Genomic DNA, 6075 nt, shown 5'->3' with positions numbered 1-6075 from the left:
ACTGTTTTGTATTATAGAGCTTGGTCACACTTTATAATAACTACACTACGAATCATTTATTAAGCATTGGCATCTAGAGAATTATTTATCTGTTAAGCATTAACTCTACATTAATACATTAAGCAGTTTCTAACTGCAGCTACAAATGCTGTATTCTTGACTTATAAGCACATTTATAATGTGCTTAATTATTGTACTTTCATAATTTGTGACTGGTTGATTTTTCTTTACTAAATAATGTATTGCATTATTTACAAACCATTTGTATTTAAGAGTAGTTGGAGGTTTTTAAGATTAATCAGAATGAGTTAGTAAATGATTAATAAACTATTGAAATTAACATTTACATATTATATTATTCAGGCATATTATAATGGTTACTGTGTATGTTAATAAATGCTTTATTAACTCAACTTCATGCAATTTTGTGACCTAATCTAAAGTGAGGACTATTTATGCTTTATAAATCCTTTATACATGACAATTAAATTAGTATCAAATGAACAATAATTTTTGCAATCTTATCTAAAAAGTAAAATTACTGTAAAGTTTAAACATGAATAACAGGAGTGTTAAAATATAACATAAAATTAGATAAAACAACAACAATGTAATGATTTAACAATATAATAGGATGCAATGTTTATACTGTACAGTAATTTTATTTTAGATAAGACTGCGAAGATTTATTTTTTATTTGATACAGTTTCATTTATGAATCTTCAAACGAATATGAATGAATAATGTTGTTTATGTTGTTGTTTTTTCCTGTTTGAAATATAACTGAGCCTTTAATTATCATGTTTAAGGGATTTATAAAGCACGAATAGTCCTCACTTTAGATTAGGTCACAAAACTGCATGAAGTTGAGTTCATAAAGCATTTATTAATATACATAGTAACCATTAGTATATGCCTGAATAATAAGAGATATAAATGTTAAATTCAATGGTTCATTAATCATTTACTAACTCATTCTGAATGATCTTAAAAAGCAACTAACTATGCTTAAATAACTGGTTTGTAATACTTAATTTAGTAATGAAAAATCAATCATTAACAAAGTATGAAAGTACAATTATTAAGCATATTATAAATGTGGTTATAAGTCAAGAATGCAGCATTTGTAGCTGCAGTTATAAACTGCTAACTGACGTTTATTAATGTAGAGTTAATGCTTAACAAATTAATTGACTATTTGCTAATGCCTAATAAATGATTCATAGCGTGTAGTTATGATAAAGTGTTACCTAGAGTTGAACAGTGGCTCAGACATCCTGCTGGGTGTGTGTTAATGTTCATGCTGTGATGGACTAGCCACACATTTAGGTTGTTTTATCACATATGGTCCCACTCAAACTGGATTGATGTCTTTTAGAAAGTGAAAAAAAAAACAAAAAAAACCCCAAGACTGAATAGTTAAACCAGCTGTGCTTGGCATAAATTGCCAAAATGGCCATGTGATATTATAGGATGTGGCAGGTTAGATGTCCATCTTGACATTTTATTGCTGAATTTATGCAAAATTGTGATGTGTTAGCTTGTTTTTCTTCCTTTTTCTTCAGAAACCGAACCACTCTGAATTGAACTGGATAGTTCCCTCAAAAGTGAAAATGTATTTATTATTTACTCTCTCTCAAGTGGTTCCAACCCGTTAATGTGTTTCTTTCTTCAATTGAAAACAAAATAAGATAATTTGAAGAAAGCTGAAAACCTGTTCCATTGATTTCTGTAGTAGGAAAAAGAAATACTATGAAAGTCAGTGGTTACAGGTATCCAGCTTTCTTAAAAAAGTAAACCAGAAGAAAGAAACTAAAGGTGCTGTCTGTAAGTTTTTGACTCTTCTAAAGCATGAAAATACCATATAATATGTTTGCAGATATTTAATAAACATGCTAATTGAAAATTCTTGTTTATCTGAAAAACAATGCTGAAGTCAGATATTCTGCTTTGAAAATGTGTTTTCCGAGCCGGAACGTCTGTCTTTGTTTTGGTCATTTTAACCTGCCTAATGCCAGTTTAGCCAATTATATTTCAGCACCATGGGTTGCCTCGGTGGAAAACAGCATATTTTATTCATTCGTTCAGAAAGGTTGAATGAGATGTGGATTCAGTTCCACATGAGGTGGTTATTAAATAGCCAATAATATAAATATTACGAGCATAAACAGGTGAGAAGGTTACATTGTTACCGCGTGTTCTAACAACCAACTACGTGACGAGATTTTCAGTGATAAGCAATATGGCTGTTTGAACCAGATGAAACACAACATAAATTTAAATACAACCATACAGAAGCACAGAATATGCACTCACTCACGAAATGGTACGGTTTAAAATCTGATTAATACATATTAAATCTCTTTAACATTATTAAATGTACATACTAAATCACTAATATGCGTTGGTTTTCATTATTATTATTATTTCAAGTGCCCTGCAGACCAGTCTGCTACGCCTCTGGATTTAAGTCAGACTCGCTCCTCAATCTGGCAACCTGCACTTGCGTTTATTTTGATCCAGGAATGTAATACCTAGTTCAACCACTGGGTGTCAAACTTACATGCTGCACCTTTAAGGGTTTGTGAAAAGTGAGTAAATGACAGACTTTTCAGTTTTGGGTGAGCTTTCCCTTTAATGTAACATCTAAAACCTGCGGTGATTGACATGGGCAGAAGCAGTAGTAGAATTTTTCAATTAAAACTGTGACTGTTATGATTTTAAATTGTTTTGGTGAGACTAATACGTAGCTCTGAGATTACAGTGTAAAAAAAAAATGCTAGGTTGCTGTAACTCAATCTTGGGTCAAATGTGAACAAAGCCAACCAGTGTGTTAAAAAGTGTATTTTAAATTTAATTGAAAATAAAATCAGCTCAATATTAGGTTTGATAATGTTTGACCCAGTGTTGGGTCATGAATAGGCCCAAAAGGAATCTTCCACAGATTTTTTTAGCCCATCATTGAGTTTATTAATTTGCTTATGTAAATGTGTGTTCAGTTTTTATGTTATTTTAACTGATTTTATTAACTAATATGCAAAACAAATAATTTTCTGTCTTTTGATTTCTATTATATGAGAAATTTGCTTTGTTTACCAAACAAGTAGATCTAGTTGGATTTGCATCGTAAACCTTAAACAAATGTTAAAATTTCTATATTTCATGTTTTACTTTTTTATTTACTATACTCAAATCATTACATATAAACCCACAGCTGTTTTTTTTTTACATAATTCTGTGCAGAAATAGCAAAAAAAAATGTCAGTAGATTCTGTATGGCTCTGGTCATGACAAACCCAGCATAATTTAAAGTGTATTACTCTTAAAGTGTAGTTTAGATGAACTTTCCCTTAAATGTAACATCTAAAATCTGCTGTGATTAGCAGCATAAGTAGAACCGGTAGTAGAATTTTTCATCAAAACTGTGACATAACTGTGTTATGATTTTGAATTGTTTAGGTGAGACGAATAGCTCTAAGTGTAAAAAATGGTAGGTTGTTGTAACCCAACGTTGGGTCAAATGTGAACAAAGCCAACCATTGTGTTAAAAAGTTTTTTTTTATTTAAATTTAATTGAAAAAAATCGACCCAATATTAGGTTTGATAATGTTTGACCGTGTTGGGTCATGACAAGGCCCACAAGGAATTTTCCAAAGATTTTTGCCCATCATTGAGTGTATTTATTTACTTATGTAAATGTGTGTTCAGTTTATCAGTTCATTATTTTCGCAGAGTTTTTTGCTAATATGTAAATGTGCAATACAGTTTGTAAAGTAATTATTTTCTGTCTTTTTGTAGATATATTATATGAGAAATTTGCTTTTATTTAACAAACAAGTGGATCTAATTGGATTTGCATTAAAAACCTTAAATAAATGTTAAAAAGTTATCATTTTTACATTTTTCAACCCAGGATCATTCTGAAAATGTACCCCTGTATACATTTCTGAAGTGCACCAAATATGTCCCAGGAGCTACATTTTTTTTTTGCCAGTTTTTGTTTTTGCAAATCCACCAGAGGCCGCTGTGTATGCTTTTTCAGATCTCAAATTTTTCTTGGGAGTGCCATTCGCACCTGCTGTTCTCGTGTAAATCCACCAGAGGCCGCTGTCGACTGACTAACTGACTTACTGACCGAACAATCAACTGACCCACACTCCTCCTTCCCTAAACCCAACCGACAGTGTTTTCAAAAAGCAATCCAGAAAAAGAAAAGCCCTCGCCTGATTTTTACCATGTTTTCAGATTTTACCACATTCTCACCATGTTATTTACTTGCTTATTTAATTTTTTTGGTTTTGTTTTTGTCTTACCTGCTTTCTGGAATCGTTCTTCGCCTGACTCGAACCCCATCATCATGGTCAACTCCTCTCTGTGTCTCGAGTCCATCGACATACATGGCGAGCTACTGGACAAACTGGTAACAGCGGGAAAGCCGTCCATACAGTGGTAAGCGGTCAGCTGGGAAGCGCGAAAAGGAAGGGTGTCATACCACTCTGTAGCATTTGTTTTAAAAATGAAATGCAGCCATACGTATATCTGGCTACATAATTTGCGATCTCTAGAAATGTACTGTATATAGGGCCACATTTTCATAATGAGTCTATTGACATTTTTAGTTACTATACTTCCAAAATCTTTCCGTATAAATCCAGTTTTGTTGTTGTTGTTGTTTGTTTGTTTTTTTTACAAAATTCTGTGCAGAAATAGCACTAAATGTACACAGATTCTGTCTATGTTTTATCATGAAAACCCAACATTATTTAAAGTGTTTATCTCTGCTTTACTGATCAGATGATTCACTAAATGATTTGTATGATGGTGTCCAACTTCAATTCATATATGATTGACCGTTCAGATTAGTTTTTAATAAAGTCTTTAAGGAACTGACTTTTTTTTACCGATACTGAACAAAAGAATTCCTGGTAATGTTTTGTTTTTTTTTTTATTTGAAACCTGCTGCAGTCAACATTAGCGGTTTGTGGCAGATCAAATGCTAGATGACCATCAATTGCAATGTTTAGGATTTTCCACTGAAAGTGTAACAGTGTGGGTGAATTGTTTTTAATCTTTCTTTATATGCTATATATTTACAGGCAAACAATAAAGTGACTGAAATCTAAAAGTGTTAGCTTTGCATTGACAGTAGTCAACGTGACTGAAACTTTTGCCTTGTTTTTTCTGTAAATCACCTGTACTCCTTTTTATAATTTTTTGGTCTACACACCTTTATTGGATTGTTTTGAAGGTGCAGTGAGTCTTTGGTTGCCTTACAGAAATACATAAATTATTATCCACTAATAAAATAATGTAGATCAGTTCTTACCTAATGTACCATTCTGAAAATGTACCCCTATATACATTTCTGGAGATCACAAATTATGTAGCCAAAGGAACATATAGCTTTATTTTGTTTTTAAAACGGTGCAATATGACGCCGTTCCTTTTCTCGCTTACCAGCTGACAGCTTACCTCCATGTGGACAGCTTTTTCGCTGTTTCCAGTTTGTTCATATGCTCGTCGCATATGTTGGCGGAATTGAGACGCTGTCACAATCACCAGCAATCTTGCAGTTGCAGATTGATGAAGAACCACAAATCTGCCACTGATATGAATTACAAATCCCATCATGCACCACTCACACATACCAATTCCCGTTCTGTCCTTGATTGCAAACACACAGCGAAAGCTTGTGAAGACTCATGACCGGGACTATAAATACATCTCACTCTCACACACACATTGCTGAGTCTTGTTTGCTGTAACATTTCTAAGCGTTCTCTTGTCTAGTCTTGCAGTTCTTTTGACCTTTGCCTTGTTTTCTCATGTACGATGTTTTGCCAATGTATCAACCATTTTGTCTGTGACCACAACTACAATTTTAGGTTACCCTCATGTATCTGTTTGTTCCTGTTTGACCATCGCTTGCCTGACTAAGCTATTAAAGAAACTGCGTTTGGACCTTCTTCTTCGTTGTCACCTGACTCCTTATGTTACAGATGCAGAGAGGAGTTGACCATGACGACGGGATTTGAGTCTGGTGAAGAGCGGTTCTTCTAGAAAGCAGGTAAGACA

Source organism: Danio aesculapii, chromosome 3 (genome assembly GCF_903798145.1).
Source record: "Danio aesculapii chromosome 3, fDanAes4.1, whole genome shotgun sequence".
NCBI classification, from domain to species: domain Eukaryota; kingdom Metazoa; phylum Chordata; class Actinopteri; order Cypriniformes; family Danionidae; genus Danio; species Danio aesculapii.
Note: the sequence above shows the minus strand (reverse complement) of the source record.